We start from the raw sequence: 22,651 nt of genomic DNA, 5'->3' as shown, positions 1-22,651 counted from the left end.
TTTTCTCCGACTCAGCAAAGAAGGTTTTGCAGCAGTGGAAGAACATCCAATACTAGTGTGCAGCTTCAGGCCCCCTGGTACTCTAAGGATGCTGTGATGTCGGTCCGTCTGTCTCTCTGTCCGTCCCTCAGCTTTGCCTTGTGGCTCAGCTCTCTCTTTCCATCACAACAGTGCGATACGGCGACCGCGATACGGCGACCGCAATACCGCTCCGATTCTCCAGCTGATCCTGACAATTTTCCTGTAGAGCATTTTGACTGATTAAACCAGTGGACGTGGTTCCCAAATGTTTTAGCTCAAGACTGAAAAGAGAAATTAGATGTCTCCCTGAGACCCAAACGAATATACAAGCACACAACACGTTGCGATGCAACATTTTGTGAGCTTGTATATTTACTATTTTCAATACTTAAAATATATATATATATTCCTTTGAATATTATATTTTATTTGTAATAGTAGCAGTTGAATTTGTTTTTATTTCAGATTTTTTTGTTTTTGTTCATGTTTATTTTTTCAAAATTGTTGGAAACAAAGAAAAGAAAGACCCACAAAAATGTGTCCACGACTCACAAAGGGGTCCCGACCCAGTGCTTGGGAAACAGTGGATTAAACAATCCGTCTGCCCTGTCTGTCTGGATGGCACATTCTGGCCTTTATATTGACATTGCTGACCGTTCAGTATTGTTGCATCTCTGCAACAGAATTGAATTACCGTGCCGTCAACCACAGTGGCCGCGCTGAGGTTATCCTGGGTGAGCGCTTCCATTGGTCCGTATTGATTCGGGTCTGAATGATGTTACATAAACCACGTTCCGAGAGCAAGAGAGAGACAACACATAGGGGAACAGCAGGTTAAAGGTCACATTACTGTCTTCCATTTACAGTGGAAATCATCCTACAGTACAGTATGTAATATAGTACAATACCATGGTCCGGAGTCTTCTTGTTTGTCTACTACTATATCGTTGCTGTCGGGGAGAAACCACCTAACTCCATTTTTCTGGTTTTTGATTCGTTTTTTCCATCAATCAATGCTATTGAACACCCTTCACGTCTGTGTGTTGGTTAAACAAATATTGAACCAATGGAAACTATTAAAAAGTGCTTCGGACAAAACCTCTTAACTCCATTGGACCCTCAAGCTAACTCCACCACCTCTCATGCAAGTCATTGACAATATATATATTGATGAGGCAGTATTGCTTTGTTTTTAAATATAAGGTTTTCTTCATTTCCTGAAAAAAAAAATTTTTCTCATTTCCTGAACTTTCTTCCCGACAGCAGAGATATACAACTTTGGATGTGTTTATCTCTAATTTGCTTTGCGATAAAGTGTCAACTTAACGATCTTCTAATTTGTTCAGATTTGGCCTCCGCGAACTGCAATCTATTGATCCTACTGTGAGGTCATGACTTTATGCAATGAGTGAGCGCATGAGAGCAGCAGAGAGAGACAGAGAGAGAGGGGAGAGAGAGAGAGACAGAGTAAGGGGGAGAGAGGGAGATAAGACAGGGAGATTAGCACTAATGCCATATGGGGTGTGTAGACCTCAAAGAGTGAAGAGATGAGGGCTGATGCACATGTGCACAAGCACACGCACAACACGTGCACAGGCGCGCGCACAGGGTGGACATGGGCGTGTTTGTGTGAGGCTTTGTTATTCTTAGTGGACAGTTTTGCGACAGCAGTTCTTCTGATTCGATGGCTTTGCAACTACACTTCTGAGTTAATTGACAGATTTGTTGGGTTTACGGGTAACAGGTATACGACAAAGCATATACATATAGGACTTAAGTGGTTCAAACAAAACAAACAAGCAGCTCTTTCAAGTCGATATATGGACGTTTCTAAACGTGAGCTTCGGTTAAACAAGGTTTCCCATTCTGTTCAGCTCGGTCACAGCAGGTCTGAGGTCTGTTCTTAAACATTACCTGCATTCTGTTCAGCTCGGTCACAACAGGTCTGAGGTCTGTTCTTAAACATTACCTGCATTCTGTTCAGCTCGGTCACAACAGGTCTGTTCTTAAACATTACCTGCATTCTGTTCAGCTCGGTCACAACAGGTCTGAGGTCTGTTCTTAAACATTACCTGCATTCCCAAAACGAAAAGTATACTATGAATGACAGCGGTAGTGCCGGGCAGCAATTTGTTCTCACACAGCTGGCTTTGAATTTTTTGTGAGAAAGCAAACATTAGCAAACAATATGATTTATTTACCCCTAATCCTGGATCTGGTCCAAGTTCTCTATTTATCTCTCCTCCAGCTGATAAGCAAGCAGCACTCGGATTAAGTTGGATAGACCATGCGCACATTTGCCTGGTATTTGCTTTTGCTATGATCAGCGGTGGAAAGTAACTAAGTACATTTACTCAAGCAATGTAGTTGAGTAAAATTGTGAGGTATTTCAATTATTTTGCAGGGACAAATACTGTACTTTTTACTCCACAGCAGTTATTTGAAAAGTTCATAGTTACTATAGTTACTTTGCAGATACAGATTATTATTACAAAACTAATTAAGTCCTATTTTAATTAATTCCAAAATAGCTCACAATGTGTCACATTGTGAACCCCACGGAAAAAACACAATAAATATGGAGATAGGACTGGTTTCTAACTTTCTGCCTGGTTTCTGTGAAACAAATCGGAGTACTTCTACCTATGAGCTATCAGCACAAACAGAGAGAGAGAGAGAGAGAGAGAGAGAGAGAGAGAGAGAGAGGAGGTAGAGAGAGCAGAGGTCCAGGGAACAGAATGTGTGAGGTAGGGGAGAGAGAGACGAGGAGGAATGTGGAGGCAAAGGCACATTCCGCGCGTTTCTTGCCGGGTAATTATTAATGTGCCGTCACATAACTGGTGCAGAGCCAAGGTGGGCGATGTGTGATGGATCCATACCTACCGACCGCTGCGAGGAGGCATGCAGCGCAGCGCCAAGGCAAACATAAGCAGCCTTCCGCTGCGCCTGACCTCAATTCACTCTTCTCTTTACCTGGCCTGTTATTTCTGCAGAGAAGAGACACTACGGCATGCAGCAGTCACGTAGTTTCGGCTACTCGCGGGGCCTCCGTCGGCCATACGACGACTTCAATACTCAAAACCCTGATTTGATTCAGACATTTGCAAAAACATTACATCTACAAGCTCACATTGTGACATGTTGTGAGCTTGTAGATCTGCTATTTTCGCTATTTTTGGATGTTACCATTGTGCAACCATGTATATAATACAGGCTTAAGTGGTTAATAATGCTTTTTCGGGTCGATTCGTTGATGTATTAGAAAACGTTTATATATTTCAAATGCCTCGCTTCTCAATTATTCGGTTATAAGTCGGTTACTGGCTCCAAATATTGGTTTCGATATATTTTCTTAGCAAGAGGCAGACATGATAGACCTTCTACTGTACCTGACCTGGATTTCTTTAACTGGGCGGTTATTTCTGCAGCCCCCCCCCACACACTCCCCTCCCTGCAGCCTGTACCCTAACATTACAGCCTCCATGGAGAAGCCATGGGTAATATTGGACACATAATGACTGATGATTCTGGGACATAATAATACTCTGGATAGAAGGGGAGAGCAGACCTGTATTGGCTTGAGTCAGGCTAATCAAGACAGAAAGCATGACGGAGCAAGCTTCTAATTAATTTCATTACATAAAGAGCCGAGGGAAGATTAACTTGAACAGAGGTACAGTACCCCCCTCTCTCTCTCTCTCTCTGTCTCTCTCTCGCCCTCCATATACAGTATATCTCTCTCCCTCTCGCTCAGTCTCAGTTTCTAAAAAAGGCTCCATTGTTCCTGGAACAGTTCACACAGGAGTCACTATTCTGTGATTACAGGCGGCAATAGAAATCAAGAGTGGTTCCCACGTTAGCAGCAGCCCACACCTGAGCTGCTTTCTCTTAACAGCTAGTAGTACACGTAGCATACTGTGTGTGTGTGTGTGTGTGTGTGTGTGTGTGTGTGTGTGTGTGTGTGTGTGTGTGTGAGTGAGAGACACACACACACACACACACACACACACACACACACACACACACACACACACACACACACACACACACACACACACACACACACACACACACACACACACCAGTGGTATGAGCATGTATTGTACACACACTCCGTTTTGGTAAATATGGACTGCACAGCACTGAGCTAATCTCATCTAAACCACTTAAGCCCTATTCCGTACTTCGCCGTACGGTCGTGCCACGCGGCGAAAAGCTTACAGATTCTATCCACCCGGCTATTTTCAAAATGCCATGCCCCGAAAAATAGGAACGCCAGATTGAAAGTTGTTAATGGGATGTAATAGGACTGCACCCTGCAGTGCAATGTTGAACCTCTTGAATCCCAGTCCAGCATGCTTATTCCGGGGTCGAACATTAGCCAAAAAATAGCTGATCTACAAGCTGAATGTGAATGTGTTGCCATTTAGGTATAAATACCCACATAAACACTACGTATATATACAGTCTACTAGTTTGTCCAGTATTGTGGCACCTTGTAGCAACTCATAATGTAATAGCAACTCATAATGTAATAAGGGCTCAAAAAGGCTCATAATGTAATAAGTTAAATGTAATAAAAACTCATAATGTAATAATCAGCTCATAATGTAATAAAATCATGAGCGCATAACGTAAGAACAGATTTAAGACTTGTTACATTATGAGTTGCCTTAATAGGCAGCTCATAATGTAATAAAAGTTCATAATTTAATAATGGCCCATATTGGTGAGAAAGGTCTTACACTGTTATTGTTATTACCTCTATTGACAAATGTAGACTTTCATATGGCCCATAGAGTCTTACACTGTCATTGTTATTACCTCTGTTGACAAATGTAGACTTTCATATGGCCCATATAGTCTTACACTGTCATTGTTATTACCTCTGTTGACAAATGTAGACTTTCATATGGCCCATATAGTCTTACACTGTCATTGTTATTACCTCTGTTGACAAATGTAGACTTTAATATGGCCCATATAGTCTTACACTGTCATTGTTATTACCTCTGTTGACAAATGTAGACTTTCATATGGCCCATATAGTCTTACACTGTCATTGTTATTACCTCTGTTGACAAATGTAGACTTCCATATGGCCCATATAGTCTTACACTGTCATTGTTATTACCTCTGTTGACAAATGTAGACTTTCATATGGCCCATAGTCTTACACTGTCATTTGTATTACCTCTGTTGACAAATGTAGACTTTCATATGGCCCATATAGTCTTACACTGTCATTTGTATTACCTCTGTTGACAAATGTAGACTTTCAACCAGTTCCATTCCTCCCCATCAGGCGCCCCGGCTGGCCAGGGGGAGGCAGTTTAGAGACCAGGATTACTGCATGTTTTTGTGAGGGTACCTACCCTAGGGGACACGGGGAGAACATGCAAATTCCACATATACTCCAATTATTTTTAATAAACCATGGTTTAGGGTCAGCCACAGTGTTTAAAATAATATCAGAGAACAAAGACATTTGACACTGAAGGGGAGTGAATGGGAGTGAATGGGAGTGAATTTGGAGTGAATGGGACTGAATGAGAGGTACTGTTACTATGGGACTGAATGGGAGTGAATGGTACTGAATGGGAGTGAATGGGAGGTACTGTTACTATGGGACTGATACTATGGGACTGAATGGGAGTGATTGGGACTGAATGGGAGTGAATGGGACTGAATGGGAGGTACTGTTACTATGGGACTGATACTATGGGAGTGAATGGGACTGAATGGGAGTGACAGTCCCATAGTAACAGTACCTCCCATTCACTCCCTCACTCCCATTCAGTCCCATTCACTCCCTTTCACTCTGAATGGGAGTGAATGGGAGTGACAGACCCATAGTAACAGTACCTACCATTCACTCCCATTCACTCCCTTTCACTCTGAATGGGAGTGAATGGGAGTGACAGTCCCATAGTAACAGTACCTCCCATTCACTCCCATTCACTCCGATTCAGTCCCATTCACTCCCATTCACTTTTATTCACTTCCATTCAGTCACATAGTAACAGTACACCCCATTCACTCCCATTCAGTCCCATTCACTCCTATCTTGTCAGTCCCATAGTAACAGTACCTCCCATTCAGTCACATTCCCTCCCATTCAGTCCCATTCACTCCCATAGTATCAGTCTCATAGTAACAATACCTCCCATTCACTCCCATAGTATCAGTCCCATAGTAACAGTACCTCCCTTTCACTCCCATTCAGTCCCATTCACTCCCATTATATCAGTCCCATAGTAACAGTACCTCCCATTCAGTCCCATTCACTCCCATTTTGAAAGGTGTGTTAAAATGGCCTAAGTCACATTTTATTATGACTTAGGCAAAATAATATGGCCTAACTCTCCCTCTTGACATAGGCCATTGTTTTAATAGGGTGTAACAGGAAGGCCTTTTACATTAGGGCTCGGGCGATTTTACCAGAGGTGGCCAGCATCACCAGGTGGTGATTTAGGCCAAAGAAAAATGTAAACAGAGGTAATAACAATGACAGTGTAAGACTATATGGGCCATATGAAAGTCTACATTTGTCAACATGGGTAATAACAATGACAGTGTAAGACTATATGGGCCATATGAAAGTCTACATTTGTCAACAGAGGTAATAACAATGACAGTGTAAGACTATATGGGCCATATGGAAGTCTACATTTGTCAACAGAGGAAATAACAATGACGGTGTAAGACTATATGGGCCATATGAAAGTCTACATTTGTCAACAGAGGTAATAACAATGACAGTGTAAGACTTTTCTCACCAATATGGGCCATTATTACATTATGAACTTTTATTACATTATGAGCTGCCTATTAAGGCAACTCATAATGTAACACGTCTTTTTTTTTTAAATCTGTTATTACGTTATGCGCTCATGATTTTATTACATTATGAGCTGATTATTACATTCTGAGTTTTTATTACATTTAACTTATTACATTATGAGCCTTTTTGAGCCCTTATTACATTATGAGTTGCTATTACATTATGAGTTGCTACACACCTGCATTGCAACAGCAGGTTGATGACTGATGAGGCACCGTGTGGGCAGGTAGTAAACACACCGAGGCTGATGAGGTGGCCTGATGCCAAGTCCAGATCCCTTTGCATCAGCACTTTTTGGTTTCTCACTCAGTTTGGGTGTAAATAAAAGAGAAGCCGAGCTTTGCAGAGAAACAAAGGGGGAAGACGAGCCGTAACGGCCCCCTGTGTGTATTGAAACGTTGTACAGGGAGAGATAGGGAGAGAACACACACACACACACACACACACACACACACACACACACACACACACACACAGAGAGATAATGTGATGCTAAAAATATAGTGCTGCAGAATATTGTTGACGACAACGTAATGGAGAACATTTCTGCAGCACGTGGTTGTTGTGGTTCTGTTGCTCGGGGGAACAAAGTCGATGCTCGAGGAAAACTAAACTGTGTTTTCTTCACTGTCAGATAAAGGTAAAGGCTGCAGAAATGTAGCTGCGAGCGTGGCTGAAACAGCCAGAGCCAGCACAGCAGTGAAGGATAGCTGGGGATTTCCAAAGCAGAGAATAAAGCCCCTATCACCGCCGGCTGTAAACAAACAAAGGCTGCAATAGAAGGAAGGGTTGTAATGGAATCTTTCCTTTACAAACTTTATTTGCTTGGTTTACATTTCACAACACCACAGAGAGCACTTTATATTGTTGTCTATTGCCCGTGGAGCCCAACCCATGCCAAAATCTTGGGTCCGATGCTGATCCTAATTTTGGAGAGTCAGACCACCGATTACCGTATGACTGTAGTATCAGCCTGACTCTAGTCTCTCGAGACAGACGGTTGACTCACGTCAAGAGGGCTCTGTTTCTCCTTTATTTGCCGATGGGTTCTCAGATTGGCCTGGCTCTAATCCCCACGTGGCTCTGCTGAGGGACACTGACACATGTCTGCCATCTATTCATACCTATCTGCTCCAACCTGTTAGTCAATGTGGATGCTTGCTGGGACTGGAGTCGACCGGCAGTCCAACCAGGGATGAAAGCTTTAAAAGTGAGCTTGTTTCAATTAATCTCCATTGCAAATGAGTTTCCCTTCCAGCCAAAGTCATTAACCAACAGGGTCTCCACTTCCCTTCCTACAAACGAAGGAGACTTTCTTTAGACTGGCTTTAGCGTGCAGGGAGATCTGAGGGAATTCTGAGCTCGTCGGTGGCTTGGGAAACAAGTAAAACTAAAGGCATTCATATGCAATGCTGATTCACCCCCTTTGATCTGAATTACATTATCATATCATATGCTGCATAGCTTAAATGCTTTAGGTAAAACATTACTTCAGCAAAGTTACTGAAAACAGAGAATAGCCCAAAACCATTGCTGAAAGAGAGTGAACTTATAAATTCTGAGTTAACCTCTTTGCACGATCAACACAGAAGCATCTAGTTAACCACCTTCAACCTAGCATCCCAATTTTTGGCACGTTATTTTGAGTGTAAATGATTAAAGAAAAACTGTGTATCTTCACAATGCTATCAAGATGTGACACGTTGGGACTTGTGAGCTAATAGATAGATGGCCTATTATCACTATATCCACCGTACAAAGTATACACAGCAAGACTTAAGTGTTTTAAGCAAGGGGTAATTTATGCTGTGCAGGTCGTTGAGAAATAACACATGGCAGGATGTGTTTAATCATCCTGTTTTATCCTGCTTATTACACAGCTACTTAATAAATAATTCCCACAAGTTATATTCCATAAGTGTTGCGCTGGGCGGACACAGTCACCTTGGAACAGTAGACACAGTCGCCTCATAAAAGTTAGTGTTGGTGAAATAGAATAAATTTTCGGTTAATACTGCATCGTGTATTTCTCGCTTCAAATGTTTTCAAAAACATTGAGAGCTCAGCAAATGTTAGTTGTCAATGCCATGGTGTGTTAGTTTACATGGCTGTCGCATTGGATATACGGCACAAAATCAAGCAGCGCACATTGATATGAGCAGGTGCTCTGAGCCTTTGATTAGATGTCATTATCCAGAAATAACACACAAGCTGAATTCAGTGATTGGACAAACAGAATCAAGCATTCAACCAAGCCGTGTAATATCAAGTGGCATTATTGATATGAAGAAACAAATCACAGAGAAATAATTACCTGCCTGTTTATTGTTAATCCAATTCTTCTACTTAGCTCTCCTCTTAATCCCACACACACAGACTCTCTCTCTATCTTGTCCTTTGCCACCTGACTTCCAGCTGGTCTAGAGAGCTCAGACTCTGGTGGCAGGTTGCAGATAGAGGTGTGTGGATGGGAGGAGGCAGCTGTTAACTATTCTGTCAATCTTCTAACTATAGTTTTCCCTCCTGTGAAGCTGCAGGGTGACGTCATACTGGACTAGGAGCTATAGTGTATAGATTCACAGTGGTTACCAAATTTCTCAGCTCGTGACCCAAAACAGAAAGTACAGTAGATATTCTCCCGGGTCCCAAACTAGTGAGAATGAATAGCCGATCTACAAGCTCACAACGTTTCGCTTCGCGCCACATTGTGAGCTTGTAGATCGACTATTTTCACTACTTCTTAAATATTTGTACTAATTTATGGAATTTCTTAGATCTTTCTTTCATTTCTCATTAAAAGACCAAATGTAGGAAACCAAAAACGAAGGGTAGATCTGATCCCAGGCCTGTGCCTGTAGGCCAGGCGAGGATGGCGTTGGGTTAGAGCTGATCCCGGGCCTGTGCCTGTAGGCCAGGCGAGGATGGCGTTACACTGATCTATAGGGCGGTACCGCGGAAAAGGTTAAGCTTAGCTCATCCCTGGCCTGTTCCCGCCAGGGGTCAGTTTCCACTGGTGGACAAAGTACTACTTAAGTAAAAGTATAAATACTGCAATGTATTGTAGAACTGCTCTGTTACTAGTACAGTAAAAGTCCAGAATTTTTAATTTTCTTTACAAAAAGTAGAAAGTACAGATTATGCATGTCCTGTTTCACAAATTCCAAAAAATAAAAAAGTAAAAGATCTTTAGAAAATAGCCGATCTACAAGCTCGTATTGTGAGCTTATAGATCAGCTATTTTCAAATGGCCAAAATGTATATACAGTAGGGCTGATGTGTTTAATGTATGTTATGAAATAATAATCGAAATCTACAAAGTCACCAAGTTTTCAAATAATTGTAGTGGAGTAATAGCATAAGATTTGAGGGGTGTAGAAGTAAAAGAAAATGCTTAAATATTTAAGCAAAAGTAGCCTACCTCAAAATTGTACTTAAGTACAGTACTTAAGTAAATGTACTACTGGTTACTTTCCACCACTGTCCATTTCCATTGACAAAGCTCTTCTTTACCTGCCCGGATGACATCACCAGTGGAGCATCTATGACTGTGTGTGAACAACAGATCTGAGAACAGCTCTTAACCTCCTCTGACCTGCTGTGGAAGCCTCGTGGTGATTCCTAGAAGAACCCCGTGCTTCATTCAACATTCAAACTCCAGTTTTCACCGCTCTTCTCAGCACTTTTCTCAATTCCCTTCCTCCGCGACCGACATATGGGTCCCGACCCACTGTTTGGGAAACCGTGCTCTTATAAAGGGGGGGGGGGGGGGGGGGGGGCAGTGCGGTTGGACCAGTTCCCCTGGTTCCCGCGACACAAAGGAAGGGGACCAGGACGTGAAGCAGGTCTGAGGCAGGTCAGTCCTCCTCTCTGACACCCGAGAGCCAGTTTCAGCCACATCAACCATGCCATGGTTCAGTGCAGTGTGCTGTTTGTTCAGGGATTAATCACACAAAAACGAGGAGGATTGGACCTGCGTCGCCTCGAGAGTCGGACGGCAGGGAAACAAAAAGGGGGATAGAGAGAGAGAGGGAGAAAGGTCAGAGGAATGACAAACTAAAGATGGAAGACACAGCGGAGTAATGATGAAATAATGACTGCGTGGGTCTGTCTCTCTGTCTGTCTGTCTATCTGTCTGTCTGTTTGGACAATGGACGGAGTGTTTCTCTCAGGCCGTTGGACGGGTTCCGCCAGGCTGCTATCGGGTTACAAAGCGCCAGAGACGCTCACATCAGAGCCAGGGACAAAATAGAGATCATTGTTCTGCCTTTCTTCTCCCACACAGGAAAAACTTAAAGAGTGACTCCTTCCTTTCTCCCTTCTTCCCCCGTTTAAACACGTGATCAGGGGCCCAGCAGCTAGATTTGGGTGCCAGGCATAGAGGTGGAAGGTGATCTAGAACACCGGTATCCAAAACAATGGGTCGTGGACCCATTTGTAGGTCGCAGACAAAATTGTATTTATTTTTGTTTCCTATATTATTTTTTTACATTTTTCTTATTTCAAAACATTTTCAAAAAACATTCTCCCAAAAAAGCTAAAAGTGTAATTAAAAACAAAATCCAATGATCTTTTCAGTAATTTCATGGAGAAATCAAAGAAGAATCGAAGAAATTCCATGCGTTGCGACTCGCAAGCTTGATCTGCTATTTTTAGTTCGGGCCCAAACTCTCTTTTGGGTCTCGACCTGAAATATTTGGGAATCACTGCTCTAGAATTCCTGGAGTTGGAACTGACAGAGAGGGCGTGAACACTGAACAGTGGAATAATAAGTAATGATATTAGTTATAGGACCATAACTTCCACAGAGTACCCAGAATCAAGCGGGTAGTTAGAGGCCTTCCAGAAACAACAATGGAATGTCAGTGTCTGACCAAAGACACCAAGAACATCGTCATGGAGCTGTGTATTCCACTGCTTCTCAAACTCTTTGAAGTCAGGGGCCCCCATAACGATATGTGATTGGCCGCAGACACCCATCTGAAAATGATTTGTGCCAGGGACACCCAGAAGAGGGGAAAAAATGCAAACGACAATTCTTCAAAATCTTTCAAACATTTTCGATGTTTAAAAAAAAAAAGTACAAGCTCGCAGTGTGTCATATAAATGGATAAAGTGGTTAAAATGACTGTGTTGCTGTATTAACAACTTTTGCTGGGGACCGCATGGAACGTCGCCAAGGACCCCACTTTGAGAACCACTGGTGTAATGAATGAACACAGCTGAGCAGGTGCTACTGTATATCCTTGTCATTAGACCCCCCCCCCCCTCCCGGCCCGGCCCCTCAGGCATATCCAATCACACATAGATTCCACAGATTCTAAGTAGTGACTCTCCCAGCTGGCCTACGGAGTTCTCTCACCACCAAAGGAAGTCTGTATCCCTGTGTGTGTACGCTCACGCGTGCGTGTGGCTGTGTGTGTATGTGTGTGTGTGTGTGGTAGGAGATATAAAAATAGTACGATGGTGTACGAGAAGAACAGAATGAGAGAGAACCAGTGTTTGTGTGTGTATATCAGTGTGTGTGCGCATCAGTGTGGGTGTCAGTCTATTTGTGTATGTGTGTGTGTCTATTTGTGAATGTCTATGTGTGCGCGCGCAGTAATATGCAGTAATGCGAGAAAGTAACGTTGACAGAGACAGAAAACCGGGGAGAGTGAGACGCGTCGGGGCCTGGTTACAGTTACCTGTCTGTCAGACCAGACTGAGAGAGACAGACAGGGCCTGGTTACAGTTACCTGTCTGTCAGACCAGACTGAGAGAGACAGACAGGGCCTGGTTACAGTTACCTGTCTGTCAGACCAGACTGAGAGAGACAGACAACAGGGGACAGTGAGACTGTGTACCTCAGTGGTTCCCAAACCTTTTAGCTCAAGGCCCAAGAGAGAAATGTGATTGTCTCCCAGCCTGCAGGACCCACGCTAGTGAAATCAGCCGATCTACAAGCTCATAACGTGTTGCTTTACGCTGCGCTGTGAGCTTCTAGATTGGCCGTTTTCACTATACCTATTAAACATTTGTTTTCTAATTTATGGAATTTCTTTTATTTATTCATTCAATCATTGAATTAGTTTTTTAAATGGATGACAAATGTTGCATTTTTTTAATGTTTTGAAATAGTAATTAGGGACAAAATGTACGAATAATAAAGGGATATTTACTTGTGACACATAAAAATGTGTCCGAGACCCTGAAATGGGTCCCGACCCAGTGTTTGGGAAACAGCGGCGTACCTGTCTGGCCGCTGAACTCGACCAGACCAGACAACAATTTAGACCCAGACTCATTTCCTCCTCACTAAGCTCCACAGGACCATAACATGACCATAGAATGCTCATAAAACCACCTGGCTGCACGGGGCCAACATCAGACTAGAAACCTCTTATCTGCATTCATTCTAACTTGAACTTTTTGTGTTTTTTTCTTTGAAAATAGCCGAGGTATATAGGGTTAAAGTATTTAAAGTGATTCTGATGCTATATATTAACTGATACTGTGATGTGAGACTAGATATAGGGTTGTCACGATTATGACATTTTATTTGCTGATTAATAGTCACCGATTGAATTATGTTTTATGAATAAAATGTTAATTTCTATGACCGATTATGCAAAAGATTATTGCGATTAAGTAAAATAATTGTGATTGGGTAACAATTGTGACAGGCCTAGAAGATATCGTCTGCGGAATTGCGCGAGTAGTACTAAAAGACCTGTGGAATTCGTGTCGATTCAGATACAATTAAGTTTACGATTTAGGCATTTACAGACATTCTGATCCAGAGCGACTAACACGTCTGAGAATGGAATACGCAGAGTAAGCATGCGCTTACCATGAACAACAAGGTACATACTCCCACAAAGAGACCAACAGGGCCAGTAAATTAGGGATATGTACTGCTAGTAGTGAGGCATACTAGGCACTTCCTCCACGCTAACTCTGATCTCATCTGATGGAGGAGGAACAATTGGGTTGTGGTCGGTGACTGTAACGTGTAAACTGTAAACCTTTAAATCCACATTATTGATTTCATGTAAAAGAACAGAACCCAGGCAGCCGGCCAAAAGACCTGTTATAGGAAGCAACGGTGCTCTGGCAGTGAGGTGGGGGTGGTGCACTTAAGCCAGGCGATTATAAATAAACGGTATACGCAGTTATAGAGACGAGGGCCATGGCCTTTTGTTCTAAAACTCACACACTAAACAGATAACAGGTAAAAGTGTTCTCTGCACATTATGCCTTATGCAAACAATCAACACAGAGTAGAGCCCGACTCAGGACAGAGTTTTGGGCCTGCGGTGACGATCCTGATTTTGGTGAGTCCTAGACCACTGATTATTGATGTTTTGACTGTTCAAACGTTCCTGATCAATTCGAAAAACTTTGAATATAATGTCATTTTGTCTAATTTGTACGGTAGGGTATGCTAATACTTAACTTATACAATTAGCCCTTCGCTAAGTCCCTCTCCAACCCGTCCTTGTCCAATAGGCACGTTTGCAGCGAGGAGACGGGTCAAGCCATCCTCCTCCCCCAATGATGGTATTTCTCTGTATAAATAACCGATCATTTCAGTAGCAAGAGCATCAAAATGTCTTCTAAATCTATCCAACAAGGCCTGCAGTAGGCTATGTACTGGACAAAATTGCATGACATTATTTAAATAAACTAGAAATACGAGGAAATGACAGAGGGAGAAATCAACTTTTATCGACCGTCCGACGGGAGTTTTCATGTTGCATTAGCAGCACTATGAGGTGGCGAAAGCTTGACCTGCATAGCAACAGTTGCTAAACTATTTGGATTGGCATTTAATTGGACAATCGCTTTTTGGGGTGGGATTTAGCAAAGGGCTAATTGGGGTGGTTGTATTTGGTCTCCCCTGCTCTTCTATTGATCCTGTGTATACTGTCTAGGTGAGACATGACCTTTGACACAATCCCGATTTTGGTTTGACACAAGTTTTGACAAAGGTCAAGAATCAATGTATCTCCTGAGCAAGCAGGTAGGCTCTATTAGCTCAATGGTAAATATTTCAGCACTTTCGCAGGAGATCCGGGTATAAATATGAGGTAGAAGAGGAAAGTTACATATAGTGCAGCTTGAACCACCCAAAAGAGCCGACCTACAAGCTCAAAACGTGTCAAGTTGTGACGCATTGTGAGCTAGTAGATCATTAGAAACACACAAAAACGTATTAAAAGAAAATGGCATGTATGCTCAACAAGGGATCGCAAGGTTGAAAGTGGTAAAAAAAAAAAGAAAAAAAAAAGAAATCCAGACACATTGGCAGGGGCTGCATAATTGCTGATAGCGAAGCTGTTGAAAAAGGTCAAATAATGGCCGATATATCTGACAAGCCCATTATTATCTTGCTCTAAAACATACAACACAGAGAATCCATTTGTGCTGGTATCTAAACGGAGGTTGGTGGCGGGGAGCCGGAGATAAGCACCATGATCAATGAAAGCACAGGGAAACCATAACGCTGAGGTGAAGGCATGCTGGATGAGAGCAACTCTATCACAGGGAAACAGGACACATTAGCTAGTATACAGTATATAGATTGGTGGTTCTCAAACCTCTTCATATCATGGACCCCCAACATGATATGTATTTGGCCATGGACCCCCATCTGAAACCAAATATGTGTCATGTCATTGTGGAGCACACTAAACATTTTATAGAAAATGTTTCAAAAAGGTTAAAAAGAAAACTGATCTAGGAGTGCTGTGAGCTTATTATATCTGCTATTTTTGTTATTCATCATACGAATATATAGTGCTTAAGTGGTTAAAATGTCAAGTGCGTATGCACGTGTGTGTGTGTGTGTGTGTGTGTTATGTGTGTGTGGGGAGGTGGGGGTCTCCAGATAAGAAGGGGGGCTCCAAGGAGAAAAGGCTCTGTTCTCTGGACAATAGTTCCAGGACAAGGCGTTGTCACTCTACATCCGTCCTCCCGCTGAGTCTGAGCGGGTGACATTTACAGACAAAGGCCTCGGTACGGGGTCTATAGTACGACCTTTACCAAGCGAAGGTCACAGGGTCCTGCTTGGCCCCGCGAGGATAAAACCACTGTTTGTCTGAGGACCACCACGTGGCTTCTCTGGTCATACAATGGCAGGTTTGAGAGCCAGAGAGACGGGAAGAAATGACTTGGACTCTTCTAAGCTGTAAATATCGTCGCTGTCGGGTATATAAACCTTATATATTCAAAACCGTTACTTTTCATGAAATTGAAAAAGGAACCTGCGTTCCAATGGAAAATATATGTAGTTATTATTTAGTCACAAGCTCTTAATACGTTTAATATTTATAAAACCCACAGACAGACTTACTGTAACCACACATTTCATTGTGACACATTGTGAGCTAATAGATCGGTTACGTTTCTCCTATCCACAAGTAGTAGGAAAATCCACATTATTTAGGTCAGTGGGCTACTAAATGTTTGATTCATTCTACCATTGCCGCTCTACACACTCAATACACTTTAAGACATTTGCCTTTTTAAACACCCAACAGTTGGACCTAATGATTAACTAGGGCGTGTTCTGTGCTGAGAGGCGAAACAGCCAGGAATCAGGAAACAAATCTGTTCAAACCTACTGAACTGGCAGTTGTTGGGTTATTTTAAATTAATCAATGCAAGGAAACGTGCAGACAAAACAAAAGTCTTAACTTGTATGTTTATTGTGAGGGCCAGTAGTTTGTGACAATGATTGAAAAGCCCTCTTAAACAGGGAGTGACTGCAAGCCTGCAATCAGTTACAATCCCCATGTGTGCAATATACCATAAAAACATAAATTCCAAACGTCAATCTTCTGCACTGCTTCTCAAACCATTTCATGTATTTGTTTGCAGATCCCCATTTGAAAATATTTCTGCCAGAACCCCGTACAAGATACGTTTTAATGCACGTTTTTGGGGGGTACGCTTATGATTGTCAATATGTTTAACTTTTCTTGCTCCATGCATGAGCAAGAAAAGCAAGAAAATCATTGTACTGCATATTGCACAAGGAGATTTTAATTCATTACAGGCTTGAAGTTGATGCCACTCCCTATTTTATTGTCACAAACTATTCGCCTGATGAAATTCTAGCGCTGAAATGTATTGGCATTATTCGCAGTAAATATTGCACAGGTGTGTGCAGGATTTAATATTGTATTAGCAATTTGTCTCTGCTATATACACCTGATTCAAGAAATTGTTATTTTGTTCTAAACGCAACTTTGAGTCTCTTGTCTTGAGTGACTGGAGCTTTCCTCAGTGGCAAAGACAGCACATATAATTACACATTCCGCGCAGAGAGGACTCCTAATTAATTCCTTCTGTCCGATCCAGGAACTGATCATGGGTTACATTGATGAAAACTTGTGATCTTTTAAACTGCTTTCAATATTTTGGAAGGAAAAATACTGTATCTTAACTCCTGCTGCCTTTAGTGACTGAATGTCCCATGCGAGATCAATAAAGGTCTTATTTTATCTTGTGTTATTTCCAGCCATTACCATGTGATGATGAAACGGTCAGCTCTGTGGCTTCTTTGACCTTGGACTGGATGACCTTACAGTATGTCCAGTGATGTTGCCAATGCTAGGCTTTAATAATGGCAGGGCCAGAAGGCTCAGAGATTAGATTGAGCCAGCCACAGCAGACAGCGAAAGCTCTACTACGGTATAATCCCAACTAGAGCATGACACTTTCCCCTCCGAGCAACAATCGGATTGTACAGAGATTATCAAACTTTTTATCTAGAGACCCAAAAGAAAAAGAGAAAAGTGGGGGAGAGGGTGGGAGAGCAGAGAGCGAGCAAACAGGACACTTCCTTGACAGCCTTGAGTTAAAGGGATTGTGACATTAAAAAAAAGGTTTTGGAATTGTTCTTATTTTTTTAGGTTTTCTAATCTCAATTGCACCCAAAAAACATGAACTTTTAACAATCAGTAGATTTTCTGTGATCTGGGGTTTTCTGGCTCAAACAGGTGCTCTGATTTGCCGGCAGTAAGTGATGTAAGACCCTGCAAATCCCATATGTCATTTGCCAGCAGATGTCACTGTTTTCACTGTTTTGCCTGTTTTCATTGTAGCTCAAAAGGCTTCCAAAGAAAACTTCAGACCACAGAAAATCCACTGAATGTTCAAAGTTCAGGTTTTTTGGGTGTAATTTTTGGGTCATAAAACCTAAAAGAAAAAAGAAAAAGAAAAAGAAATTAAAATGAATGTCATAAAACCTTTAAGGAATAAACACTGAAGAGATGGGGGGAGAGAGGGGGGCATAGTAGAGGAGAGAAGAGACAAACGGAGGTGAGGACCAAAGGTTGGGCCAGAACCCAGTCAGTGGAAGGGGTGATTAGTGCTTGATTAGCTGGCTGGCTGGCTGGCCTCAGGCGAACCTCGCTGAGTCGCCACGCAACACACAGACACCACAATAACAGACTGTGCTCTCTACTCTACGCTGTACCATCTGTGCTATGCCTGACTGACCTCCCATCCACTCATAGGGCATGCACTCCTACAGGGAAAAAATGAATTATTTAATTGCATGGTTTATGCTTCATTTTGAAACAAACAAACAAAAACGTGCAACTCCATTATTTCTTCTGCAGCGCGTCACAAGAGTTTGTATTTTCAAACAATTTTGCGAATTTAAACTGAACCTTTTTAACTCAAATCTTTGCTTCTGGGGGTCCCTGGCACAAAGTATTTTGAGATGGGGGTCCGCGGCCAAATACATAGGCCTACAATTTTGGGGGTCCTTGACATGAAAAGGGTTTGAGCACCACTAATATACAGTAGCAACATACGTTTTTCCAGAAAACTGTTGGGTTAGGGACATTTTTCTACCTTTTCCTCCATGGCTCTTGTTTATTCAGCTATTACCTCTTTGTCACAGATACATTCCACAGCTAAATATATTCTGTCAAGATGCTGTGATTCTGATCCTCGCCTTTAAAATGACTTATTTCTGATGTTTGTACATACACAAGTCTATACTAGTCTATGTACGCTAGTATATAAGTGAAAGGGGAATCCTGCTGGCTGTGTGATTTTGTGGCATTTTGTTCGTGGGAGGGTGAGAGTGATTCACATGAAGTGTAAGTAAATTACTTGTAACGTAGCTTGACATATGGATGTCATTCTATACGGGCGGCTGTGCCCCGGTCCAGAAGAAGATATGGGACAACACATACGTTTCTAAGTAACTCTGCGCTTACACTGCTGGGCTAAGCGGAGCTGAGCAAATGGCGGGCAGCAGACATCTAATGGTCAGCACAATTACTGTTTCATCAGCTGCCAGCGCTTTCAAGTGCCACACATATGCACACACACACACACACACACACACACACACACACACGAATGCGGGCAGGCGTACACACACACACACACACACACACACACACACACACACACACACACACACACACACACACACACACACACACACACACACACACACACATACACACACACGCTGCCAGGGGAGAAGCCAACCCCCTGGGAACTTAGTTAGACAGCTGAATGAAGACATCACTACATCAGCTGTCTGGCAGTCACATTGTGCTGAGAGCAGAGGAGAGGAAACAGAGAATGAGGCAGCAGAGAAACCCAGTTATAATGAGGGATAGGGGTGCAACAGTTAAACTAAGTGATTTGATCAATTATTAAAGGCATACTATGTAACGTTGTTCTGTGTTTAGGCTACATAACAAAATAATACATATATTCTTTACTCATCATTCCCATTTATATCAGCAGTTACCGGTATCAGCCACTGGAATAGATTTACCTGTTTTGGTAGATGGGATGTTTTCGGGTTACCAAAACAAACCAAAAGACCAAAATGTATATTGGCCAGTGCCCGGCCTACTTGGAACGGTGGAAGTTGGACATGCATGACCCACCCAGAGTTCTTTGTCAGGCATGCCCAAATATGGAGTCTATGCAGATGTCATCGCTGTGATGTCAGAACAGGCCATGTCCATGGAGATCTAGGGGTGATCAATGGTCGCAGCCCTTATTTGAGTCAGTAAGGAAAAAGATGCTCAGAATGGTTTCCCAAAGGACACCTCTTACACCATGGTGTAAGAAGTGGTGTTGCACATGCTCAGTTGCTCCTCTAGGCCACACACAAAAGCCTGTGAACATTCATTCAGATGTGCCACGCAATGGTAGGAGGCCTGGTATGATAGGCCTCAGGTCTACCATTCTGAAATTTAATTTAATAATATTTGGACTGCTGGACAGCTGACAGTAGGCTCTCTTTACTCTTAAAAAAAAGAAGAAAAAAAATATATATATTTATGTATTTATTTTAAGAGTAAGAGTAAAGAGAGCCTACTGTCAGCTGTCCAGCAGTCCAAATATTATTAAATTAAATTTCAGAATGGTAGACCTGAGGCCTACCATATCAGGCCTGAGGCCTGAGGCCTACCATTGCGTGGCACATCTATGCACGGAATGTCGATGTTCACAGGCTGTGTGTGGCCTAGAGGAGCAACTGAGCATGTGCAACACCACTTCTTACACCATGGTGTAAGAGGTGTCCTTTGGGAAACCGGGCCATTATCTGTTAGCCAGAGATCTCACTTCATTCAAAGCATGCCTCCCTCTGACAGATTGAAGGAAGGAAGGAGGAGGCCGGAATGAGATAACAAACACCTCTCCTCTCAGTCCTGAAGATGCATTTCTGCACGGTGATGATAACCTGAAGTCGCTGACACTGTCTGTCTGGAACAAGGATCTGTCATCAACGTCGCTGATGACAGTGAGCGTTTGCAGCAGTCAAACTCAACACCCTCAGCCAGCAGTGGTGGAAAGTAACTAAGTACATTTACTCAAGTACTGTACTTTACTTAGATTGTATTTATTATAATTTTTTTACACATTTGAAAACGTGTGAAATGGGACGCTCTGCATAATGAGTAGGCTACTTTTACTTTAAGTACTTTAAGTGCATTTTGACGTATGGATGAATACCTTTGTACTTTTACTCAAGTACATTTTGAATACCTGTACTTGTAAGAGACTATTTCTACAATAGGGTATATTATTGATGCTTTTACTTAAGTAAAACAAGTATGTCTTCCATCATTGTCAGCCAGTGGCTTTATGCCCATTTAATTCAATCTACTTAAGGACACATGTAGCAGTGCTGGCTCTACTTAAAGGGGCATTCCACGCATTTTCAACATTTTACTATGTCTCATCTGTCCGAGAGGATATGATGTAGAATTTCAGAATTTATTGAAAGGATTGAAAAGACCCTACTTGACCCTAATTAAATTAAAAAATTAAATTAAATAAAATTGTTGCTAAAAAGCAACGCTGGGTCTTAGAGGGTTAACCCTCTAACACCCGCATTAATTTCTACTTGCATAAAATAGATTTCAACCTTACTACTACTTTGTACTACTAGGACTGACACTAAAACATATGTTAAAAAAAATAAAACGTATAAAATAAAACGTATAATAATTATATAATAATTATATAATAATATAATAAATTAATAATTTACATTTGGGGGATATCTGTCACAATAATGAATAAAATAAAATGTTCTAGACATTCTAATGATCACAAAAAAACATATATTACAATTATTGTACCTACTTTTATTAGGGTAAAGGTCAAAAGTCTTAGGTTAAAAAAAAATTCAAAACCGCAGAGTCCAGACATTTTTAATTTGTGTGAATTTCAGCCTCTGTGGGGGGTATTTATATGCAAATATCATGACCAATGGCATTGAAATGGCATTGCAATGAACATCACTGATGACGTTTAGGTGAAAAAAGAACAGAAAAAGAATAAAAATAATTAGTAATTAAATTAAATAAAATTGTTGCTAAAAAGCAACGCTGGGTCTTAGAGGGTTAAAGGAGTACAGTATAGAAATGTCTGTAATTCTGTTAATTTACAACAACGTGTTGGGAAAGTTTTGAGAGCAAGAGTGTCTGTCCTGTGGTCTTTGTTTTGTTTGTCTGTTCACGTTTGTCGTTGTTTAACTGTTTTTTTTGTTTTTATCACATTTATATATCTTTTATTATGTATTGTATGTGGGATTTACATTACCTGTCTTTATCTTTCATTTTATAACTGAATAACTCATTATTATTGTCAAAGATTGTCATATAAGTTGTCATATACAAAAAATGCCTAATAAAAACAGTATAAAAAAAAAAAAAGGAGTACAGTATATACAGTATATGAAGATCATGACATTGACTGACCTCATCAAACCCTAGCCATACATGGAGAAGACTAGATCATCACCTACAGTAGATCTGCATATATATGGAGCCGAGAATTAAGGACCGGCCCTCATCAAACCCTGTACACTCAAGACACTGCCCCCGCTGCCACCCTTATAGGTCTCCATACATGGAGCTAACCTGTTCTGACATTCTATATGTTGACCTGACCTCATCAAACCCTGTACACTCCAGACATGCTCCATATATGGCTAGTACAGTATTAATTCCATAATATATGTTGATCTGACCCCCCATGCCAAAGCAACAGCGCTCGCCCCTCAGGGCGTATTACTGGTGTATATATACTGAGAGAGCTAAGCACACAAAAAACATGACATTCTAATAAGAATATTAATTTTACTCGGCAACCGTGACATCTGAGTATCTTTGATAAAGTAGAGCACATGGTGTCACAAGCATATATCCATGTCTAATCACAGCTCAAGACTGATTAAGTATAGCTGTAAGACACTGTACAGATACCGGGGTGTGTGTCAAACATGAAATATTACATCAATCAGTGCAG

General features: G+C 41.7%; 1 protein-coding gene across 4 annotated transcripts in view; it reads right to left on the bottom strand.

Moving 5' to 3' along the window:
- The window catches only part of n4bp3 (NEDD4 binding protein 3), a 48,626-nt gene that overhangs the window by 24,021 nt on the left and 1,954 nt on the right, over positions 1-22,651 (bottom strand). Inside the window, exon 1 of one of the 4 annotated variants that reach the window (XM_083786541.1) lies at positions 9,180-9,274. The exons of the other annotated variants lie outside the window; for them this stretch is intronic. The gene's annotated coding sequence lies outside the window, so the exon portion shown is untranslated. Of the gene's footprint in view, positions 1-9,179; positions 9,275-22,651 lie in introns of those variants that run through there. 4 annotated transcript variants of the gene reach the window in all.

The sequence above is a fragment of the Protomyctophum parallelum genome (genome assembly GCF_964188405.1).
Source record: "Protomyctophum parallelum genome assembly, chromosome: 16".
Classification (NCBI taxonomy): domain Eukaryota; kingdom Metazoa; phylum Chordata; class Actinopteri; order Myctophiformes; family Myctophidae; genus Protomyctophum; species Protomyctophum parallelum.
The sequence above is the reverse complement of the archived record's forward strand: the minus strand, read 5'-3'. Positions and strand labels throughout refer to the sequence as shown.